Source organism: Miscanthus floridulus, chromosome 8, assembly GCF_019320115.1.
Source record: "Miscanthus floridulus cultivar M001 chromosome 8, ASM1932011v1, whole genome shotgun sequence".
NCBI lineage: Eukaryota > Viridiplantae > Streptophyta > Magnoliopsida > Poales > Poaceae > Miscanthus > Miscanthus floridulus.
In genome coordinates this window covers 9,719,070-9,730,585 of record NC_089587.1, presented here as the reverse complement: position 1 = coordinate 9,730,585, position 11,516 = coordinate 9,719,070, and the positions used below count along the sequence as shown (strand labels likewise).

General features: G+C 53.8%; 1 pseudogene; it reads left to right on the top strand.

Moving 5' to 3' along the window:
* The first annotated feature begins 4,922 nt into the window (after positions 1-4,922).
* On the top strand, positions 4,923-11,238 carry LOC136468535 (cysteine endopeptidase RepA-like; annotated as a pseudogene).
* Positions 11,239-11,516: the final 278 nt, after the last annotated feature.

The following is an 11,516-nucleotide window of genomic DNA, read 5'->3' as shown; positions in this document are numbered from 1 at the left end:
AATGCAGTTTTTGGAACATCCTCAGGCCGAATTTTGATTTGATGATAACCAGATATCAAATCAATCTTGGAAAAGACTTTTGCCTTAGACAACTAATCAAATAAGATATCTATGCAGTGGCAGAGGGTACTTATTCTTGATTGTGACTGCATTCAAAGGCCTATAATCTACACACATGCGTAGTGATTGATCCTTCTTCTTCACAAAGATAGCTGGGACACCCCCCACGGAGACGAACTAGGACGGATAAGGCCTTTCTTTAGAAGTTCATTTAACTGAGTCTTAAGTTCAGCTAGTTCATTGGGAGGCATCCTATAAGGCCTTCTAGAGATGGGCGCTGTACCGGGTAGCAACTCTATCTTGAACTCCATGTCTCGATCCGGGGGCAATCCGGGCAAATCATCGGGAAAAATATCTAGAAAATCACACACGACAGGGATGTCTGCCATAGCCTTTGCTTGCACCGCATTAGTCGTACAAGAAAGATTGATGTCCCGTGAGTAGCTGTACTAGAAAACTCTCCTGATTACAAGGATCTCTGAGCATGTCAATTTCAGTTCAATGTTCTGGTTGTCAATTTTAGTTTTAGTTTTATGTTTTAGTTATTTGTTTTTCATTTTATGTACTTTAGTTTTCAGTTTCTTTTTTCCATTTATTTGTACCAGGCAAAAAAAAACTTGCAATGGCTTCATCTCTTCACCGATCATTTGTCCATAGTCCCTTTGTGATGGAAAAGATCGAAGTGAAAATATCAACTGCCTAAGAATCTACTGGACCAGCTACATGTGCATCCGTGTGTGATATTGTAGCAACTTATCATTGATAATGTTTAAGTTTCTTTTGTCATACCTTTGTGTATGTGAAGGATGTTGGCAGTATTGACTCTTGTTTGTTCGTATGTATTTACCAAAAGCAACATGGGACTATGAAGACAAGCAAAATCTATCATGTAGTTCAAACACTTATGGTCTTTCCTACTTTTTCAATCCAAAACAAAGCTTTTTATGTTGCTGTCCCACCTGTATTTTGGACCCTCAGAAGTTTGCTGTGATGGTCATGCAGCTTGCTAATCATGTTGGCAGCAAGTCATGTATCCTGGCTTTTGTAATGTGTTGTATAATAACTTGCCCCTTAGTTGGCAGCTTATGCAATACTTGTTTTAATAATTTACCTCCCAGGTTGTAGCTTGTCTTGTTTTGGGCCGCTACTCTTTTTTTTTATTAAACACCCTCACTTGGCAACTAGTGATTTTCTCAGCTCCTGCAATGGGCAGTATAATAACTTCTCCTTAGTTGGTATCTTATGCAATGCTTGCTCTAACAATTTTCCCTCCCCTAAATTGTAGCTTATCTCATTTTGGTCGCTACTATATTTTAATAAATGCCACTGATCGGCGGCTGGTCATATTTCTCAGCTTTTGCAATATATAATAATTTGATCCCCAGTTGGCAGCTTATGCAATGCTTGTTGTAATAATTTGCAATATATAAGCTCAAATAAAGTGTCACTATCAACTCGATCCATGTAATTTGCTCTTAAAATAATATAATATAGGGCTAGTACCTTTATGTAAATAACCTATAACAATTTTATTATATTCACATGATAACAATCGATGAACATACTATATAAAAACTTTGGTATATTTTTTGTGTAGCAACTTTAGTGTTATATGGTAGTAACTCATTTGGTAAATCTTCTAGCACCGTATGAATTGCTCTTAAAATAAAATTTATCGAAAGCATATGCAATCGGGGTCTAATTTTGCTCGGCTCGTCACGTAGAATACACGGATACAGACGGAATTAAAAACAGATAGAACGTTCGAGAGTTATAGCAATGGAAAGAAAAGTGTTGCTTTTTTTTTGTTTTACGTCAGACAGACGTCAGAGTGGCAAGCTGATCGGAGTGGGTCTCGTGCTTGTCTGAGTTGCGCGTGGGGCTGGGGACAGCGGCGTGTGTAGTTGCGCGTGGCTGGGGGTCGCGTGCTACGCCCGATGCGCGACCGTACCGGTCGCGCCTTATCCGCGTCCGATCCTGGAATGACGCGCGCCATGTTGGTTTGGGCTGTTTTTTCTTTCATACCAAATTAGCCAATAATACTTTCAGTCATAAATTATGACTAAAAATACTGTTGGTTAGTTTAATGTAAGAGAAAAATATTATTCGTTAGCTGATAAGTTATGGCTTATAAGCGAAAAAAATCGATATCAGTGAAGTAATCCCGGAACTCTAGAAATCGTGAAGAATTTCTTCCATTTTGTTCAATATCGCGAATATAGTGGAAAAGGGCCCCCTCTAGAACATTCCTTTGAATGGAATTGTTCATTGGGTTCGACTTGTTGTTCGAAAAAATCGAAAGCAGTCTCTCGAATGTTATTGTAAGGTGATTCATTCATAATATTTATTATGTGCGGTTTCAAGATGCTCAAAAAGTATATTTTGTAATCGGCTTTTGAGCTCCATTATGTGACTAAGCGAACAGGCTGACGGAGTTTCTTGCAATCGACGGCAGGCATGCAGATGCAGTAGTTCCGTAGTTGCATGGAGTCCGATCCGGACCCGTTGTTTCCTGATCTCCTGTTTGGAATCGTTGCAATCTGATACTAGTAATTACTACTTGATCTTCTGCTGTGATGGTCCTGTGATCTAGCTCAGAGAGGTGGCGCGCGTACGTATATATGTACCACTACCACAAATTAAAATCATCGACAAGCTGATGATGCAGTATATATAATAACGCAACTGCGGTAGGATCGAACCTGCCGTCCGCCTATATATACGTCCGTCCTTGGTCAGCATGCATGTACTAGCTAGATGCATGGAGCTCGCTCCAGAGAGTGCGAAAATCTCATGTGGCCGGGCATCCGTCAACAAGAAGCACGTACATAGACACACGCATGGACCTTGGATGAGAGTAGCGAGGTGCACGTACAATCTCGCTCGCTCCAGTGTCCAGTGTGAGAGGGAGGTACGTACGTGTAAGGGAGAGAAGGCCCTGCCTGCCCTGAAGAAGAGCACGCGGTTGGATCGGCCAAGACTGTGAGAGGGACCCAAAGCAAGCACCGCCACCTCTGCCCGGATCTGGGAGACGGAGGGGGAGAGAGCTGAGGCCGTCCGGAAACGAAGCTGGGACGGCGCAAGCTACGTGTCAGCGTGAGCGTGTCGCCTAGCTAGAAAGGCGTCAGCCGGCCGGTACACACACACACACACAATTAAGACACGCCGTGGCCACGATGGCGAGTGGACGCCTCCTCTACGTTGCACGTACACGAGACATGACTGACTTGGTTGTGCGACCAGCTAGATCGAGTTTTGCGTGCAGTGTAGCACCAGCGTTAAGCCCGTAAGCATTCATGACAGCTACGTACGCCGGCCCTTGTGCTGCTATTTTAGTTCTCGTGCATACGTAGTACGAGTTAAAAAGGACCTGCTGGTGTGTGCTTCACGCCAATGTCTTCTTTGTGTGGCCATGGAAGGCCGATCGAGGGCAAACAAGGAAGACTGTAACGTGCATCGATCTTCATATACTGCCAACCGGTTATTAGAATACTTACTGTATATGACAAGGCACAAAAAGGAAAGTTTGTTCGGTTAGTATAGAAGGTGCACGCACTTGCGCGTTGATCTGATCGGGGACGATGGCCGGATCGAGCTAGAGCTCTTGCATCGGCATCTTTCGGGTCAGCTGCTTGCAGTGGTCGATGCCTTGGTCGGTCGGTCCACACAGTATTAGCGATAGCGATCATCCGTGGGCGAGCACGTACCGATTCGCGGTTCCATGCATGCGAGCAAAACTGCAGCGCACAGACGTGACACGAACGTACGGCACAGAGAACGACGCGTCACCGGCTACGAGACCAACGTCGTGGGCGACCGCGCCGTGCTTGCGTTTCAGCGACCGGTCCGATCGAGTACGTACGAGGACGGACTCGGACGCATGCATGCAGGCCATCTACGAGCAGGTGTACGTACGGCACGGCGTCCGCCACGGGGAAACGATCATGAGCGGCTTCCGCCCCGACGCGGTGCCCGTGTACCGCGAGCTGCATGCATGGTTCACCGTTCACCCGATCGGATCGATGATGCGCGGCTGGGCGCACCGCGCGCGCAAGCATGCAGCAGATGCCAGCAGGGCCAGCTGATCGAATCGAACGCGTTTCGGTGCTCATATATAGAGCAATCGATTCTCGATCTGAAATTCTACATACCCTTCACAACATTATTGGTATGGCACTATGCATGGCTACGCAACCGGCCGGCCGCTTAATTAGCTAGCCATTCTGATGGAATCGAGAACGCGCGCGTTTTGGTGCTCATATATAGAGCAGTCGATTCTCGATCTGAAAGTCTACATACCCTTGGCAACATTATTGGTATGGCTACGCGCCTACGAAAGCCATTCTCATGCATGGTGACGACACATTTGCTGGTGTGTGTGACGATCGATGCATGGATCGGTGTGTGTGACGATCGATGCATGGATCGCATATATGGGACATGGCGCGTGAAAACTGCATGGCATGCCGCCGATCGGCCATCTCGTCGAGGCGCTTCGATTATTCGATCCATGTTAATAAATAATCCCGGGCCGCCCATCTTATCTTGAAGACAACTAACGGCAACCAAAACCCAGCGGGTTCGCGCAGCCCGCAGCAGGCCGGCCGGGCATGCATCAGCGTACACCGAACTGAGTGACCGAAGCAGCTAGCCCAACCACGTTCACTGCTGGCTCGCTCGCTCGCTCACCGTCTATAAAAGGATGGGACGGCCCATATCTATCACTTCCATCGTCCATCGCTTCTTCCACAACACGTACGTAGCTAGCTCGCAGTCGGAGAGCATCTGTCGCCAAATAAACCAGATCAAGAGTAGTAGTGCAAGCAGGCCGATCGATCGCTAGCTCCACCGAGACGACGACCATGGTGATGAAGCACCAGCTCGCCGCGCTAGCAGCAGGCGTGGTGGCGTTGCTGGCGCTGCTGCTGGCTCTGCTGGAGCCGGCCGCCGCCGCCGGCCTCCAGTTCACCACCGACGACCTCGCCTCCGACGCGTCGCTGTGGGAGCTCTACGAGAGGTGGGGCGCGCGCTACAATGTAGCACGCGACCCCGCGGAGAAGCTCCGCCGATTCCAGACGTTCAAGGAGACGGCGCTCCGCGTCGCGTCTCGTGCTGGAGTCGCAGGAGGCCGGGCTCCGGGTCTGAACGCCTTCGCCGACCTGAGCGCCGACGAGTTCGACCGCGACTACAGGTGTCGCAGGACGACGACGCTGGCGGAGTGGCGCAACCGCAACCTCAACCTCACTGCTCCTCCGTCCGTGAAAAGGCGCGGCGGCGACTTGCCCCTCCCAGTTGCCTGGGACTGGCGTGAGAAGACGTGCGGTGACCAGCTGTGCCTCGGTCCCGTCAAGGATCAGGGGTACTGTGGCTCCTGCTGGGCCTTCGCGGCGACGGGCGCCATGGAGGCTCACCACGCCATCATAGGGGCGAGAAACAAGGAGAAGCCGATGCAGCTGTCCCAGCAAGAGCTGGTCGATTGCGATCGCTTTCATGTACGTGAACAAGAACGGCGTCGCGTCGTCGACTTCTTATCCTTACAGAGGAGTGAACGGTACATGCCACGCCAGCGCTACACCGCGCGATGACCTCATCATGCGAGGGTACGAGGACACGCAACCCTACGACGAGTACCAACTGCTCTCGGCAGTCACGGTCGGCCCCGTCGTCGTCTCCATCGCCGTCGGCAACAACAACACAGAATTCAGAGATTACGAGGGCGGGGTGTATGGCAAGGACAAGAAGTGCGGACTTTGGAACTGTCAGCGGATCAACGTCTCCAACGGCTAAGAGCGCCGAGTCTTCAGCATGCCGCGTCCAACGCACTCCCGAACGGTTTCGCGCACTCAGCTCGGCAACTGCCTCCGCACAGCGCGCTCCGCCGCGCACACACGCACGCCCAGTCTCCACGGCGCCCGCATCCTGCGTTCATCCACTCAGTGTATAGTGCGTGTGTGTGTTCATGCAGGGGCGGACCCAGGATTTCGCCATGACTAGGGCAGCCGAGCGGGGCCGGGCGCCGGGGCGGCCACTTGGGCAGCGGCTGACGGCGGGCGGGTGGCCAGCGACCAGCCAATGGCGGAGAAGCGGCATGCGGAGCGCAAATCGGAGGCCGGAGGGGGCGAGCCGGTGAGGGGCAGCGGCAGGCGACGGCGTGGAGGCGGCCAGGAGAGCGAGGAGCCGAGCGGCGCGACTCAAGACTCGGCGCTGCGACTAGGGCAATGGCCCTGGTTGCCCTAGCGCTGGGTCCGCCCCTGTGTTCATGGCCAAAGGCCCTTGTAACCTATATATGTAAACCATATACGATCAATACAAGCTGTCGAGTTGGCCTATACAATTCTACATGGTATCTTTCGCCTAGGTTCTTCTTCTTCTTCCTTCAACTACTGCTTCCGCAAACCCCAGCCGTGTCTGTCCACTCCGACTCCTCCGATGATGACTACGAAGTCATCCCTGCCAACGCCGATCGGATTCAGGGCATCTCCATTCGCCACCATGTCCCTGTCATCCTCGACATGGACGAAGGCAACTTCGGCCAGTGGCGTCTCTTCTTCGACTCTACCCTCTGCAAGTTCGGTCTTCAAGGCCACGTCCGCTACGTCACCACCGATGCGGACCGCAATGGCGACTGGCGCATGGTCGACGCCTGCGTTGTCAACTGGATCCTCGCCACGGTCTCCAAAGGCGTCTTCGACATCATCCGCCGTGACCGCCACGACGCGTTCACTCTCTGGAACGCCGTCATCGGCATCTTCCAGGACAACGAGCTGCAACGCGCCGTCTACCTAGAGGCCGAGCTGCGCACGCTGCAGCAAGGCGACATGACCATCAACGCCTACTGCACCAAGCTCAAGCGGCTCGCCGATCAGCTGCGCGACATCGGCCACCCCGTCTCCGAGCCGAGCCAAGTGCTCAACCTCCTCCGTGGCCTCAATCCGAAGTACCGCTACGTCAAGCCCGTCATCACCTCCAAGTACCCGCCTCACACCTTCATGAGCGCGCGGTCCTTTCTCATTCTTGAAGAGCTCGGCGCCGATCACGACGCCAACACCGAGGCGACCCAGGCTCTTGCCGCCTCCCACGGTGACCGCCCCGGTGGATCCTCCGGCAACCATGGCTCGTCCTCCGGATCCACCGACGGCTCCTTCGGCTCTTCGGCACCGCGTGACAACAACCGCCGCAATTCTGGCGGCCGCCCCAACAATCGCGGCGATCGGCGCCGCGGGCGCGGTAACGGCGGCGGCTCGGCGCGCGGCGGCCACTCCTCCAACAACCAGACCGCCCCGTACGCCACCGGCTACAACCCATGGCAGGGCATGGTGCAAGCTTGGCCCATGCCCTTCCGGGCCCCTAGCGCTGGCGTCTTGGGACCTCGGCCACCGTTCCAGCCTCAACAGGCCATGACGGCCGCTCATCATCAGCCGTCGTCCGGCGCTGCCAACCCCTACGACATGGCAGGCCTCTACGCCGCGCTCCACTCCGCCGGCGCATCGTCCCAACCTCAGAGCACCTCCGATTGGTACTTTGACACCGGCGCCACATCCCACATGTCCTCCTCACCTGGTAACTTTCCCAACTCCGTTCTTCAACCTTTCTCTTCCAAAATCACAGTGGGCAATGGTGCTCAGATGCCGGTCACGCATCGCGCACAAACAGTCATTCCTACTACCACCTCTCCACTACATTTGAATGATGTTCTTGTATCTCCTTCACTCATTAAAAACCTGATTTCAGTTCGTCGCCTCACACGCGATAATAATGTTTCTATTGAATTTGACCCCTCTGGTCTTTCCATCAAGGATCTAGCTTCCAGGGTGGAGATGCTCCGATGTGATAGCCGTGGTGATCTCTACCCTCTTCGCCAGCAACATCATCAGGCTCTCACAGCAGCTTCGGCGGCATCCCTGTGGCATCAGCGGCTGGGACATCCCGGTCTTCCAGTCACCTCTCAGATTCTACATAATTTTTCATTCCAGTGTAATAAAGCTGATGATCACTCATGTTCATCTTGTCGTTTGGGCAAGCATCACCATTTACCATTTTCTAATTCAGTAACTCAGTCGTTTTTCCCTTTTCAACTTGTTCACTCTGATGTTTGGACTTCACCGACATTCAGTCATTCTGGGTTCAAGTACTATGTTGTTTTTCTAGATGACTATACTCATTACTTGTGGGCTGTGCCCCTCCGCAACAAGTCTGACATCTTTCACACGATCAAATCCTTCATCTCATATGTACACACCCAGTTCAGACTGCCTATCCTCGCCTTCCAGACAGATAACGGTGGGGAATACGATTCCTCGGCCATGCGCCTGCTTCTTTCCTCCCACGGCATCTAGCTCCGCCTCTTGTGCCCGTATACGTCGCAGCAGAACGGCAAAGCCGAGCGTGTTCTTCGCACTACTAACGATTGTTTGCGCACCTTACTAATCCACAGTGCAGCTCCCTTGCCGTTCTGGGCAGAGGCCCTAGCCACGACAGTGTACTTGATTAACAGGCGCCCGTGCCGTGCTACCGGCACCACCACCCCCTACGCCCTCCTCTTCGGTGTTCCTCCTACTTATGACGAGCTCAAGGTGTTCGGGTGCCGGTGCTTCCCCAACCTGATCGCGACATCGCCTCACAAGCTCGCCGCCCGATCGACGCCGTGCGTGTTCATCGGCTACCCGGCTGATCACCGGGGCTACCGCTGCTTCAACCCCGACACCAGACGCGTCATCACCTCGCGTCACGTCACCTTCGACGAAGACGTCTTCCCGTTCCGCGACACCAGCAACGCCCCTGACGCTGCCCCACGTTCCTTGGGCTCCCGGTGTGACGCCTACGACGACGATGCGCCGTGCCCTCCGCCGCCCATGGTCGCGCCACCGTCCTTGGTCGCGGCACTGCCTCTTCACCCGCGTCGGCTGCGCACAGCTCGTGGCGCTCATCATCCGTCAACGTCGACCAGCACTACTTCATCGTCGACCACGACACCTTCGTCACCACCGGTTCCAGCTCCACCGACATTTCCTACAACCATGCCGAATGACCGTGCTCCATCACCGAGCTCTCCTTCGACACCGTCTGCGCCGACGTCGTCCACTACTGCGCCCGCGGGCCATCCGATGGTCACCCGTGCCCACGCTGGCATTACCAAGCCCAACCCGAAGTATGCTTTGGCGGCCATGGGATCCATCTCTCCAATCCCTCGCAGTGTTCGCTCGGCTGTCAAGGATCCCCACTGGTATGCTGCGATGAAAGCCGAGTTCGATGCGCTCCAAGCCAACCAGACTTGGTCCCTCGTGCCGCGACCACCCGGTGCACGCGTGATCACTGGGAAGTGGGTGTTCAAGCATAAATTGAATCCCGACGGCACCCTCGAGCGCTACAAGGCTCGGTGGGTCGTTCGTGGGTTTAATCAACGCGCCGGAATTGATTTCGGTGAGACCTTCTCGCCGGTGATCAAGCCAGCCACCATTCGCACCGTTCTCACACTCATTGCAAGCAAGGGCTGGCCGGCGCATCAGCTGGATGTCTCAAATGCGTTCCTGCATGGCAACTTGCGTGAACGTGTCTACAGTCAGCAACCGGCCGGGTTCGTCGATCCAGCTCGGCCAAACGACGTCTGTCTCCTAACACGGTCGCTCTACGGACTCCGTCAAGCTCCCAGGGCGTGGTTCGAGCGCTTCGTCGCGCACGTCACCTCCCTCGGCTTCATTCAGTCCAAAGCCGATACGTCCCTGTTCGTCTACAGCAAGCACGGCTCCACGGCATACCTCTTACTCTACGTCGACGACATGATCTTGTCTACGTCAACAACCGAGCTGCTCCGCCATATCATCAAACGCCTACATGATGCCTTCGCCGTCAAGGATCTGGGACCAGTTCACCACTTCCTCGGCATCAACGTTTGTCGCAATGCCACTGGATTTTTCCTTTCGCAGGCCCAGTATGCCGAGGACTTGCTGGAACGCGCCGGGATGGCGAACTGTAATTCACTTCCCACACCGGCTGACACGAAGCCTAAGGCATCCACAACTGAAGGCACACCGGTCGCTGATGTAACATCTTATCGGAGTCTTGCAGGTGCTCTCCAATACTTGACGATCACGCGACCTGACATCGCGTACGCCGTGCAACAAGTTTGCCTGCATATGCACGCGCCGCGTGATGTGCACATGACTATGCTGAAACGCATCCTGCGGTACATCAAGGGCACGGCTACTCTTGGCGTCCAGCTTCGAGCCATCAGCACGCCGACGATCTCAGCCTACTCGGACGCGGACTGGGCGGGTTGCCCGGACACCCGTCGGTCCACGTCGGGGTTCTGCGTCTTCCTCGGCTCCTCGCTCATTTCATGGTCGTCCAAGCGGCAAACTACGGTGTCCCGATCCAGCGCGGAGGCGGAGTACCGCGCGATCGCCAACGCCGCCGCCGAATGCTCCTGGCTTCGACAACTCCTCGGTGAGCTGCTTTGCAAGGTGCCCACAGCGACGGTGGCGTTTTGTGACAATATATCCTCGGTGTACATGTCTCGGAACCCAGTCCACCATCGGCGCACCAAGCACATAGAACTGGACATCCATTTTGTCAGGGAGAAGGTCGCCGTCGGTGAACTTCGTGTCACCCACGTTCCGAGCGCACGGCAGCTAGCGGACGTCTTCACCAAAGGACTTCCCTCCGCGCTCTTCTTTGACTTCCGCGACAGTCTCTCTGTCACGAACGGCGACGTCAAGACTGAGGGGGGTGTCAGCGGATCAACGTCTCCAACGGCTAAGAGCGCTGAGTCTTCAGCATGCCCGCGTCCAACGCACTCCCGAACGGTTTCGCGCACTCAGCTCGGCAACTGCCTCCGCACAGCGCGCTCCGTCGCGCACACACGCACGCCCAGTCTCCACGGCGCCCGCATCCTGCGTTCATCCACTCAATGTATAGTGCGTGTGTGTGTTCATGGCCAAAGGCCCTTGTAACCTATATATGTAAACCATATACGATCAATACAAGCTGTCGAGTTGGCCTATACAATTCTACAGGAACGATCACGAGCTTCTTCTTGTAGGGTACGACTCCAACACCTACATTCTCAAGAACTCTTATGGAGATGACGGGGGTGACGAGGGCTACCTGATCCTGCCGCGCCCCGATACGAACTGCGGCATGCTCAGGGAGGGCGGCTCTTACCCCCACATCGGCATCTGACTGGTCGCGCCGTCGAGGTGCACTCCATCTCTGGTCTGCAGATAGATGCTCGATTACTATACTGTCTAGTAGTACTACTGAGATTTCGTCAGTACCAGCGGTTCCTGATAAACATGTACGCGCCTAATAATCAATAAATCTGCATGTACTACATGCGTGTGATGGATCGTTAATATGCTGGTCTGATATATATGTTGTTTGATTGTTTCCCTTTCATTTGTATAGCTAATTCGATGCATCTTTATTTTCTTTCGACAACGTTACTTTCGATGCATGCA